This window comes from Ochotona princeps, chromosome 4 (genome assembly GCF_030435755.1).
Source record: "Ochotona princeps isolate mOchPri1 chromosome 4, mOchPri1.hap1, whole genome shotgun sequence".
Classification (NCBI taxonomy): Eukaryota; Metazoa; Chordata; class Mammalia; order Lagomorpha; family Ochotonidae; genus Ochotona; species Ochotona princeps.
This window is the reverse complement of record NC_080835.1, coordinates 9953810-9967018: the sequence shown is the minus strand read 5'-3', so window position 1 is coordinate 9967018 and position 13209 is coordinate 9953810. Positions and strand designations below refer to the sequence as shown.

Sequence of the window (13209 nt, the reverse complement as noted above, 5' to 3'; positions counted from 1 at the left end):
TCAGAGAACTCATGACAGACCATTCCCATTCACAAGTTTGTTCTACAAAATAATAATAAAACAGTTGCTCTTCCATGGATCACCAGGTGTACTACCCACCTTATGTTGAGCAACAAAAAGCTCACAGAACCCTGAAGTTCAAAACTTCTTTTTTTTCTTAAGATTTTATTGGAAAGGCAGACATACAGAAAAGAGGAGAGACAGAGAGGAAGATCTTCCATACATTGATTCACTCCCAAAGAGACCATAACAACTGGATTGGGGTCAGTCTGAAGCCAGGAACCGGAGCTTCCTCCGGGTCTCCCACGTACACGCAGGGTCCCAAGGCTTTGGGCCGTCCCTAACTGCTTTCCCAGGTCACAAGCAGGGAGCTGAATGGGAAGCAGTGTTGCCAGGATTAGGACCAGCACCCACATGGGATCCCGGAGCATTCAAAGCGAGGACTTTAGATGTTAGGCTATTGTGTTGGGCCCCAGAAATTCTTTCAAGAGCTTCATTACTCTATCCAGTCAGGTCAAGTCTCAATTCAATCAGCAGTGCCTCTCCACTCTCAAGAGGTGGTGAACGAGACTGAAATTTCCAAGCTTCTAATCATGGCTCCATCTTTCTGGTGAACAGCTGTCAGAACAAAAGGTGCTCTACTTACCCTGGGAAAAAAGTCTGAAATTTGCATGTTATTATTATTTTTTCATGACATGCATTTTCCATGAACTTCTTGAAGCTCCTCTTTTTGTGTTCTGGTGTGTGTGTGTGTGTGTGTGTGTGTGAGAGAGAGAGAGAGAGAGAGAGAGAGAGATTGGGGGTTAGAATGTCTTGACATAAGCATCATCTGCAGAAGACATGTACGTGTGTGTGTGTCACAGATGGGAAGTGGAGCATCCATGACAAACCCAGTGCCAATATGAATGCTAGAGGATTATCAGGTTGAGCCACCATTCTGGCCCCATAAAATGTGTTCTTAAAGTGAGAAAGTGAGCATGCCCCACAAAAAGATACCTGTGTTGAGTGGGCAATGGGCCAAAAGACTTGTCCAACAGGAGAAGGCGTAGGGAAGGAGAGACAGAGAGGTCAGGCTGAATCTCTAACCATGGTCTCTGCCAGAAGAGAGAGCACTGATCCCAGTTGGCCTCATTTATGCTGCTGGGGGTAGTGCACAAAGCCACCTGGGAATCGTATGTCACCTGCATGAGTTCCATGTGGAGCTCAACAGCTGGACATTCATAGAGTTGTTATTAGATCCTAGAAGAAGAAGGTGCATCCTGGGAAAGCAGGTATTTTGATTGATAAGTAGGGTAGAACCAAATACGGGGCATTATGGATTAGTTAGCTGCCTGCCTACCAGCATATCAAAGTTTCACAGGCTGCTCGAATATCTTGTGCTTTGATCCTGGAATTTCAATATCAGCAAGACTTCCAAACTTCCCAGATGTGAAAATTTCATTAGCCTTGCCTCTAACCTATCAATTACAAGACTCGAGGGACAGCATTGAGCAATCCTATTTTACCAATCTACTGGATGATTCTTATGCACACTCCTCAACCGTATCCTCTCACGTTGATTTTTACTCACTTTGAGCACATGCAAGATGATGCTCTCTTACATGATTTTATCTCTCAGGGAAACCATTGCCAGCCTTTAGACAATTCTATTGAGAAGCTCTCCCTAAGACCTTACTCAAAGTGGAAATCCAAAACAGAAACTCCCCTAGATTTGTTTAATAAACTTTCATCTATATATGAGGAATCAAAACTTCACTCAATCCCAGCCCATCAATTTGTTGTCATGCTCTGGTAAGCCCGAGTCCATCACCTAACCACTCACTAACCCAACTCCTCTTCCCTCCCACTATTGTCAAGTGTACTTAATGTCTCATAAAGATATATCCACCTCCAAAAATCAACAGAAACTATCCTGATTCAGAAGGTGTTAAAAACAGGAGCAGCAGTCTTTGACTTCAATCTGATAAGAGGGCAATAAAACACCAAAAATACAACCTATTGCCCCATTACAAAGACTACCGGAAGGCTACTTGGCACTACTGAACACCATCAACGTGCTTAACATAAGGATGCAGTCTCAAAGCACTGAACAGACCCAGTCTTCTGAAAAGAAAACATAAGTCATGCACACTGAGTCCCTAATATCTGACAAGGTATTCTGTTTCATGCTGCTTCAACTACAGTTTCATTATACTCAAAATCAATGAAAGTATCACATTAGGTTGTTTTTATATTTTACTTCTTTATATTATTATTATTGTCATTTTATGATACAGTTCCATAGGCCCTGGGATTTCCCTTATCCTCTCCCTAATCCCCTCCCCCTCACCGAGTTCCCCTATATTATTACTATAATATAGTTTTTCATAAACAGTCAGATGTCCATCATTGCAGGCATAGACAATGGCAGAGCAACTTACATAATAAGCAGTTTATTGGGAGTCCATCTTTGGTCTGGAAGTAGAGATGCATACTGCATCATATCCTTATGTCTGGACATGTCAGTCTCCACTAACAGCCAGTAAAAATCCCCCCAAGTGAAAAGTTACAATACAAAATCAGCAACAGCAAGAAAAAGAGAAATGTACAATTCCATGAAGTTAAATAACATGCTACTACATATGACAGTCTCCATTACACAGTTACTGTACATCCCCTTAAATGAAAAGCCACAACACAAAATCAACAACAGGAAGAAACAGTAGAAACTAGCAACACCATGAAGATAAACAGCATGCCTCTGAATGACTAATGTGTTGCTGAAGAAATGAAAAAGAAAGTCAAGAACCTTCTTGCAGAATATTATGCTACTGTATGATCTATGAGTCATTGAATAATGAGAAGAAATGTTTAAAGAGGTGAAACAACCTAAAAAATCAAAATCCATAAGATACAGTTTCCACTGATCTCTGTTTAAACGTGTCTTTACCCTATTCCTTCATCTTCATTCTCTCAGTGTCACGTAACTTAAAAAAAAACCAAAACACTGCCTAGGAACTCTGAGGCTCAGAGAGACTAAGTAATCTGCTTAGTCCACACTTTTAATAATTAGTGCAGCTGGATTTTCATTCATGATCTATTCCTCCCGAGATCATGCACACTGTGCTGGTCACACGACAGGAAGCACAGAGTGGAGGTGATGAATCATCAGTAGGATCCAAGTGTGCCAGGATTGTGAGGCACCAAGCTACTTCCTCACTGTGGCAGCAAATGGACTGTGACTCACCTGCCCTATTACACCCTTAATGATCAGGAACTTCCCAATGGAATCAGGACAGAAACTCAAGCACAAAGCCACCATTAGGGAGCTTCCATTCAACACAAATATGATTTTACTGGCAATAAAAACAGGTAGAGTGACTGTCAATAATGCTCAAACACCAACCTCTAATGGCATCAGATTATGGAGTGATGAGTTTAGCCAGTGTCATTCAACAAAACATAACTGCAGATCATCCAGGAAACAAAGCAGATGGCAAATAAAAAGTAAGGTGATAAGAGCACTCCCCCCGCACACCATCAGTTCCACACATGAAGACAGATGGAGAAATGATAGTAGGGCAAGAGAAACAACAAGGAAGCAAATAGAAACATGTCCATGAGAGTCATTCTCATTTTCACTGAACATAAGGAAATAAGTCTTACCCTCTTTGATGATCTTGTCTTCTACTGAACCACAGCCTTCACTTTCAGTCGGTCCCTAACCTTGTCATGGCCACATCTGCAATCCCTCCTAATCTCAATTTTGAAGTCTCTCTCTCTTCCTCTCTCCCTCTCTTTTTCTCTATCTCCTGTCTTCCCAGATCATTTTCCCAAGTCCTACAACACTGAGCTCCAGAAAAACCCAAACCCATCAACTTGCCACTTCTACACTGTACTCAACTGCTTTTCTTACAACTCTCACCTATTAGTCATGCTTCCTGTTTCCCCCATAGCCTGCAACCCTCCAGTATGTGCTGTGAAATACTCAGTTTCCTTTCATTTGTCACCAGATGCCGCTTTCCTTGTGTTCTCACTCTTTATGATACTTTTCCAATTGATCTTCCATATTTCTCAAAACATGCAAACATGATTTACTTTTCTCCTCTAGAAAATGATACCCTCTTCTAACCTAGACTACCCAGAGATGCTGCCTGGGTCAACCAATCTGAAATAAAAGCAATGGTGTAGCACCTAAGGTGCCACTGGTGGTCACTAATCAATTTGGAAATGGCCAGGCAATCCCAGTGTTGGTTTTGGTTCATGAGTTTATTGTAATAGGTAAGTAGTTAAATGTGTAACCTGTGCCTTATAAGCTGTTGTTACTATGTAATTACATGAGCTATTGATCACATGATTTTGACTGTAACCCAGTAGTTATGGGTATGTGGTTAATGGTTTGTGATAATGAGTGGATATTTTCTGAGAAGAAAAAAATGTATTTTTATTTTTATTTTTGCCCTTCTACCATGAAACTTGGAATACTTTAACAATACATGATTGTGTAGGTTTTGGTATAAATAAAGCTGTTCAGTTGTCTACTACTATCTCCAAGCTGTAGTCCATGTCTTCTCTCTCGCAACCTCCCCACATTCTTCTTGAGCTCCAAACTCAGTTGCAGCTGGTTGCAGCAGACCATGATAAACAAACACAATGATCTGGGAGCAGGCAGGCCAGGATCATAGGGAAGTGGCATCCATGACTCACCAAAGCACAACTCTGGAAGTGGGCAGGCCAAGGATCTCAAGAGTCCTAGGTTTGCTGCGCCCACAGTGCACCACTGAGCTTGGCCAAAGGCTTGAAGCTGGGGTTTCTGAAAAGAGTGTGTCCACTGATACCCTCTGGCAAACCAGGTACCTCATAGGTAGGTCCTGGGCAGGCCATAGCCACTGTGCAACACTGTGCTGGTCTGGGAAAAGAACGGCAGGGACTCAATGGGTTCTAGGCAATCACAGCTATGCTAGTAGGCTAGAGACCTGAGCACAGGGTACTGGGCAAGGAGAGGGGGCCCCAAATGATGACCTTTGGTATTGCCAAGAAATCCAGGCTCTTATGTCCTGTCACTTCTAGGGACAACAGGATCTCCAGTCTCAGAGAACAGAGCCCTGATTATCTTTCCCTTACAGACACTGATAGAGAGTTTAAGAAACACATCTTTTTTTTTTACATTTTTAATTGACTTTGAATAGATGCAATGTGATTCCTAGATACAATTTTAAGAACATCAGAATATTTTGTTCCAACAGTTCACCACATAAAACCCAGTGAGATGCTTTCCCCCACGTGACTGGGAGAGGACAGGAGACTCCCCCAGAGCCAGCAAGCTGACCCTGACAGAGCCACCATCCTGGCTCAGGTATCCAGTCCAGTGCTCATGTACTCATGTGCTCCTATACAGATGGCTGAATTGTTTACCTTTTACTTCGTTACGGTCGTCGGGGTGGTACTTAGTGTCTGGATTTTGAAGAATACGAATTATAACAATACTGGTGAGTTCCAAGGTGAATCCATGGGTGGAAAGATGCTCCCAAGAGGGAGGAAATAGGGGGCTTTGGGAGAGGAAGGAAGACTTCCTCTTTCTGCCTGGGTGCAGAGGGGATCCTATTGGGTTTATAGTGGCCAGCACACATGTCCCTTTCCTCCACTCATAAAAGCACATCTCTGTTTGACTGTGTTTTATTACAGGTGCACCTGACAGTTCCAGCAGCTCACACAAACAAGAAAAGTCCAAATAAATGTCGGGCTCTTCACGCATGAAGAGAAAATCAGTGCAGAATTGAGCAAAACTAAATGAATAAATTAAATAAGTCCAGCTAGAGGAGAAAAGAAAGAAGAGAGGAGAGGAGAGAAGAAATGAATACTCTTTTTCCCAAGCTTCCCACTATTCATCCACTAAGAAGAAGAAAGAACTTGCAACGGATTTACCAACCAGCTCCCGCCTTGGTTGATGTGTGAAGAGCATGTACTATTCACTCCTGAGCACTCGTATAACTACCACTAGGTGCCTCCCTGCATGCCAGGTTGTGGGTTTCCACTTGTTCAATCATTCATTGACCTAATAAACGTGTGTTGAGCAGGTGGCATCTTTCAGGCTCTATTCATGACAGGAAAGGGATGAACATTAGTGAACACAACCATAATCCTTGACTCAAGGAATTTTTGGACAATGACGCAGAAACCTTTGAACCCTTTTCTGTAACACAGGGCAGGACCAGGGGGAGTTGGGAAAAGGAACACCGTCAGGAATGGTGTAGTCTAGCATTTTAGGGGCAGGCATGAGGAATACAGCAAAGAAGGCTGCTGAAAAAAAGCATCACATGAGAGGGGCATGTGGGAACAGGCAGAGTTCTTTCCCAGAGATGAAAAAACTGATCGGGAGATCCTGGGAGATAATGAGTCACCCACTGCCGTGACCAGTCCCCATACAAGCTGTTCCTACCAAAGCTACGGAACTCATGAATGAATGATGACTTCAGAGTAGAAATCTCTGAGAGCCACAGGTTAGTACCTGGCTAGTCATAAAGGAGGACATAATCCAAAGAGAATCTGCAGTGTCCGTGGCTTCTGTATTGACAGGAAGCTCCAAGAGTCTGTTACCCGTGATGACCACCTGTCATGCGACAGGTTGCCTTCTGGTGGGCTGTGGCTGCAACCAAGAAAGGGCAGCTGTGTCACACTTCCCTTTGACCCGGAAGCACTGTGCGATGCCTTCTAGTTCTGTTTGTTGCCTTGTTTCTGTTCATCAAACACAAAATATGACTTTTCTATTGCAACACTCCCAGACTCTGATGTACCTAAGAAGTTGTATCTAGGGTTCCTTAACCTTCAGTACCTGCATTGTCGATGCCACAGATCATGCTAATTTCCATCATTTGGGTGGGAACAGTCAAGCTTGCAAGGCTTCAGGTGGATTTTATTGGCTAGAATTGCACAGCTCTTAGCAACACAAGTGATAAAAATGGGCATGTATAACATATATATATATATATATATGCCACGGAATTTTTTGGTTCCAGGCCAGCCCTTACACATCTGTTGTGTAACCTCATTGCTACCCCAGCAGGCTCTCTGATAGGGTCACCCTGTGCATCTTCTCTGAGCAGAGGAGGGCAGGGTCACTCTGCCCTTCTCCATGACTCCTGCAACACTGCTGCTTCTCAGCCATCCCACCAACTACACACCTTCCCATTCAGACTCTGATCCTCCACCCACAACACTATATGCCCAGAGCACCCTTCCTGACTGCCGTGAGCTAGGGATAACTCTGACACTAGGGAACAAGAGTGGGTCATCTCAGAAAAGGCTCTTTCTAATAACACCTGCTCTTCTCCAGGTAGGGAGCACCCAGATCCTGACAATGACACCTGCCCTGCTGAAATCACCACTCTGCTTTCATTGCCACAGTTCCCCTCCTAGCCTGCAACCCAAGTATGAGTCTTGTATTCAAGACCCCCATCACAGGAAACCCACACACAATCCCAGCCTTTGGTCACACCTCATTGTCTCCTGTGGGCAATGAAAGTTTATGCTTTGTCTGCACCTCTCAGAAGCAACCCATCTGAAAATCTCCATCTACTCCACACAACCCCTCCAGAACAAGTAAGCAAAAAATGGAGATCTGTGCCCCACTCAGCTACTGCATAGTTGAAAACACAGAGGTAGAGAGGGCAGAAATCCACTCAAGCTCCTTCTCCAGCTGTCAGCTCAGCCCAGCCTGGAACCAGATCTTATATATGGCCAGTCCACGGCTCCTTGCAGAAGCAGGGACATGCGATGAAAACGACCAGTGTTTATGGTCATAAACTCGGTCTCTACTTTCTTACTTTCTATCACTCTTGCCTGGCTTTGTGTCCAGATCCTAGCCACTGAAGAGCTTGCTCTCACCAGGTTGCCAAAGCCCTTTAGGTTGCCAAATCCAAGGGTTCTGTTCCCAACCTGATCTGACTCATTCTCTACAGTGTTTGACATGACAAGCCACTCTCTCCTTAAAACACTGTCTCCTCCTTTTGCTCCAGCTTCTCCAACACTCGCTCGTTCTCCTGTGCATGCAAACTCATTCTCCTCCTGTGCCTCCAAGGGCGGCCTGCCCTTCACCTGCTGAGCAGTCAATGTGCTTTAGCTGCACTCATGGAGTGTTTGCAAGATTCCAGTTGCTAATCAATGTCACCAGGAGCAGCATGGAGCAAAATGATGGTCCAAGTGACCCTGGGTCACTGCGTTTATATGCAGAGTGGGAACATTTTCTCCCTATTGACTGAGAGGAAACAGAAGAGGAGGAAATCTAGATTTCATTAGGTAAATAGGCACAAGAGTTCCTCAAAAGTAGACATAAAAGTAGGGCCAAATGATTGATGCATTTATAAAATCTTGATCTACAAAAGGGAAAAAGGCTCAGCTTTAGCAGATGGTGGGACACAGTTACGGGAGGTTGAGGGGAGGAAATACATGGTGAGGAACGATTGTCCTGATACAGATCAAGAGTGTGTGAGGTAGTAAAATCACCTATGCGCGGCCTCAGAGGAGCAGGTGATGCTGTGCCGCATTCCTCTCTTGGGGCGTGTGGAGGCTGTGTCTGTAGTTGGAGAAGAGAGCTGCAAGGCAGCCCACACCCTGCCTTTGCTTCCCCTCAGGGTCCTCAGTTGGACATCATCACTGGACCAAAACGACACCCTCTGCGGTGAGGTTTCTTTCACCCCTTCTCCTCCCAGGCCTCTCATTTGGGATCTCTGTGCGAGAGGCCAAGCATCTGGCCAGTGATACTCCTGCCACCTGTATACTTCAGTGCCATTTCCACAGGGGGGTTGGGATTCTGTATGAGAGAAAAGGAAAACTGTTTTCCCAACCCTTGTATTCAACACTTCTGCTCACCACAGGGTGCACACGAACCAATTCTTGGGTGCACAGCAGCTGACTGTCCTGTGATTCAATTCAATTCTGATACTGTCTATCTGGATTTACTAGCAGTTCCCACAGATTCAGGGTTCAGTTCCCCAAGATGTTTTCAACTGCAGATGTCAGTTACAAGTCCAAGCCTCCTGAACTTCTGGCTGAAGGAGCTACCAGCCAGGGGTTACCAAGACCCCCTTCTCGGGACCACAGAACTCAGGAAAGCAGAGCTTCCATGAGCTCTCCAGGCAAGCCACCTTCCACGTACTCAGCATCCTAGAAGTTCTCCAAAACCCATAGTTCGGTGACCTGTGTGAAGGCTTCATTACGGAGACAACCCCAGCCCCTCTCTTCTGCTTGGAGACTGGAGACTAGAGCTGAAAGTCCCAAGTTTCTAATCACAGCCTGGTCTTCCTGGACACCAGCTCCTCATTGAGTAGCCAACCAAGAGTCACCTCATTTACAGAAAAGATGCTCCTCTCCCCCAGCAATGCCAAGGGGTTAGGAACTCAATATTAGGAACGATGATCAAAGACAGAGCATTCCAAGAGACCCGCCTAGCTCCCCAAGAGCATGATAAATGGTGCCTGAACCGGGGCAGAAATCAACCCTACATATTTCATCATGGCTTCCTATAGGCAGAATCATCCAGGGCAAAGCAGACCTGCAGTAGGGACAAGAGAGATGGGTGCACAATGCAAGCTGGCAGTATGACACTGAGAGCCTCAATTCAAGGACTGCTTTCATGTTGACTTTAAAACTCTGATCTTAGGGCCTGGCGGCGCTGTAGCCTACCTGCTAAAGTCCTCGCCTTGAACGCGCCAGGATCCCATATGGGCGCTGGTTCTAATACCGGGTGCTCCGCTTCCCATCCAGCTCCCTGCTTGTGGCCTGGGAAAGCAGTCGAGGATGGCCCAAAGCCTTGGGACCCTGCACCCACGTGGGAGACCTGGAAGAGGTTCCAGGTTCCCGGCTTCGGATCGGCACTGCACTGGCCATTGCGGCTTACTTGGGGAGTGAATCATCGGACGGAAGAGCTTCTTCTCTGTCTCTCTTCCTCTCTGTGTATCTGACTTTGTAATAAAATAAATAAATCTTTAAAAAAAAAACTCTGATCTTATATTGTGGTTAAATCTTTGCCTTGCATGCCTCAGGATCTCATATGGGCACCAGTTCGTGTCCCACATGCTCTACCTCATATCACGCTCTCTTCTTGTGGCTTGGGAGAGCAGTAAAGGACAGCCAAACATTTTGAGATCCTGTACCCGCATGGGAGACCCGCAAGACGCTCCTGGCTCCTGGATTCAGAGCAGCTCAGCTCTGGCCTTTGTGGCTAATTGGGGAGTAAACTACAGACAGAAGATCTTTCTGTCTCTCCTTCTCTCAATTTGCATTTCCAATTAAAAAACTCATATTTTGGGTAATGGAAGTAAAAGACATGCCTGTTTTGCTGCAAGATCACTTTTAAGCTCATGCATCATTCATCAGGTGCATTTTCATTGGTGTTGTAAAGGGCCCTTGCATGCATCAACTTTAAAAGTCTGTATCAGAATAGGACTTCATTCCATTTTCTACAAACTTTTTGAACTATCTTGGTATTCTTTACCACTGTGCCTACATGGGACAGAAGAAAGGGATGGGTGAAGGCCAGTTTCACTTAGACTGTCAAGCGTGAAACACAGGGGATCTTAAAAAGTCAGTGGGGAATGTATTACAAAAAAATATATATATGGAAGTCAGCACCATAGCATCACATGCTAATCCACTTTCTGCTAATACCAGCATTCCATATGGGTGCTGGTTCATGTCCCAACTGCCCAGTTCTCTGCTCATGGCCTGGGAGAGCAGCAGAGGATGACCTAAGTCCTTGGGCCCCTGCACCCACATGGGAAACTCTGCCCAGAGACAATGAAGGGATCAGGCCGACAAAACTGCACTCACTCAGCCACCGCTCACAGGTTCCAGGTAGTGAGCAGTGCGTCTAACTCAACTCACGACACCTTGATGGTTTCCACAACTGCTGTAGGTGTCGTTATCTGCTAGGAGGGAGAACAGAATCCAGGGAAACGTGTCTACGGCCTTATCACTGTGACTGTGCCTAATCACGGCTGATATTGGAAGTCAGACAGGATCAGGACTAGTTAACAGTTGGATTGGAAAATTCAGTTTACAAGCTTACTAATTTATAAGGACAGAGAATAAATGTTGTAATTGAGGAAGCCCAGAGAACATGGTATGAGAGAAACGGTATAAAGGTCCATCCTCAATAGGTTCTTCATTCCAGAACAAGAACATACATCAAATGGCCACAAGATGTCACTGTCAGCTCAGAGTGGATTAGACAAAATAGCTACAGGCGAGAAAACAGAACTGTTATTCCTCTCCCAAATATAATACCAATTATTTTTATCGATTACATTGCATTATGTGACACAGTTTTATAGGCACTGGGATTCCCCCAACCCCTCCCCCATGGTGGATTCCTCCACCTTGTTGCATTATCACAGTTCAAATTCAGTTGAGATTCTTTCATTGCAAGCATATACCAAGCATGAAGTCCAGCATCTTATTGTCCAGATAAGTTCAACAGTTTCTTGGAGAGACTATCTCTGGTCTGAAGGTAGAGCCAACAGAGTATCATCCCGATCAATTAAAAGCCCCGACATTACATCAGAAACAATTTATAACGTTATGGAATTGACTTAGAATTGAGTAACTAATATGTTAAAAGAAAAAAAAAAAAGAACGCAAGTTCTGAACCACATCCTGTGGACTTCTTCATTGACATGTTAATTATTAATTTATGTACAACTGGGTTCTATGCACCTTAAAATGGCTATAGATTACTATTCTGCTGTCTAGTGTCTATTTTCATTTTAGTATTTAGCAGTTCATAGCATTGAAGCATGATTTTGCTGAACCTGGCTGTTTTTCAGGTAGTCTAACTCTATAACTCTAACAAGACATATGTCAACAGTTTAGGTGAACAGTTTTAGAAGGGGTGTGCAGAGAAATCTTCCATACCCTAGTGAGGAGTAACTGATCTTTGTGTCCCACCCAGTGAGGTAATACCAAATTTGAAGGAGTAGCTTCCCCAGCACTGAAGGCATTCCTCCAAATTCACTGGCTCCCCACATTGGTAAACAGGACACAGCTTCCAGCGTGGCCACTGTGGGGCATCTATGGGCTCACAAAGCCCCAGTATGGTAGCCTCACTGTGGTGTTCAGCTCCAGGGCCTCAGAGGGGATGAAGAGGAGGCAGCCACTTGACAGACGATGCTCAGACAGGGCTGCCAGGTTCAGAACTCGCACTCCAGGAAACCACAGCCTGTCTACTCCTTCAGAGGCTGGATCCAGTGTGGATGCCACACAGTTAGGCCACAACTCTTCAGACCATCAGAAAGAAGAATTTGGGCAGCCAGAAAGAAAGGACCAGGGCCTGGGACAAGCTCCCATGACCACAAGCACAACGCGAGGTAGCAGATGGAGAAAGTCCAGCAGGCCAACTCCAAGGGCACTCTCTATAAGCTCTGGGAGGAAAAGCCCTGGACTTGCATTGTCTGCACCCAGGATGGCAGGAACATGGAAAGCACAGAAGGGTAAGGTAGGAGCGAGGTCCTTACTGAGAAAGAACTGGCAAGCAGCTGTCTAATAAGTCAGATTTAAATGATGTACACAGTATACAGGGCAAGGCCACGCTTCTCACTTAAAGTGTTCATGTAAGTAAGAAATCCTCCCTAAAAATATTTATTTACATTGCCAAGTAATTATATTTTAAATTGATCACTTTTCAAATATCTCAATTTAAACTTCTAATATAATAAAGTCAATAAATGTAATGAATGTGAACAAATGCTCTTCATAAGTTGTTATCAGTGTAAAATGCTCCTGCAACTGAAGAATTCGGAAACCAATTATTTATATGCACATACACACTACAAAATCATTGCAACAACTCCCACTGCCAACAAAACAAAACTCAGTTCCCGGCCCTGGCATTCGAGTCCCTGCTCAGTTGCACTCCAGGTCCTCTTCCCACCATGCCCAACCCCTCTCCTGCAGCCCGCCCTTCCACTCCCAACTTCATACATTACTTACTCGATCACTGAACACCAAACACAAGCCTCGGTAGAAAACCGGCCTCACCCCAAGGGACTCCTGAGGAAAGATAAACACAGACACAGTGGAACAATTCACAAGACAGGGTCAAAGACTTGCTGCAGAAGTATGGGCGAGCACGTTCGGAGGAAGGTGTGGCTCGTACGCCAGGCAGCATGCTCCTTACAGTCAGGAACAGAGGGAGCTCGCTGTTCGGCACTGGAACCTGGGCAGAAGGAGGGATTC

At 45.0% G+C, this 13209-nt stretch overlaps 1 protein-coding gene across 2 annotated transcripts in view; it reads left to right on the top strand.

The window, feature by feature from the left end:
* Positions 1–13209, top strand: part of LOC131480166 (membrane-spanning 4-domains subfamily A member 8-like) — a 147005-nt gene that overhangs the window by 70910 nt on the left and 62886 nt on the right. The gene's annotated exons all lie outside the window — the stretch shown is intronic.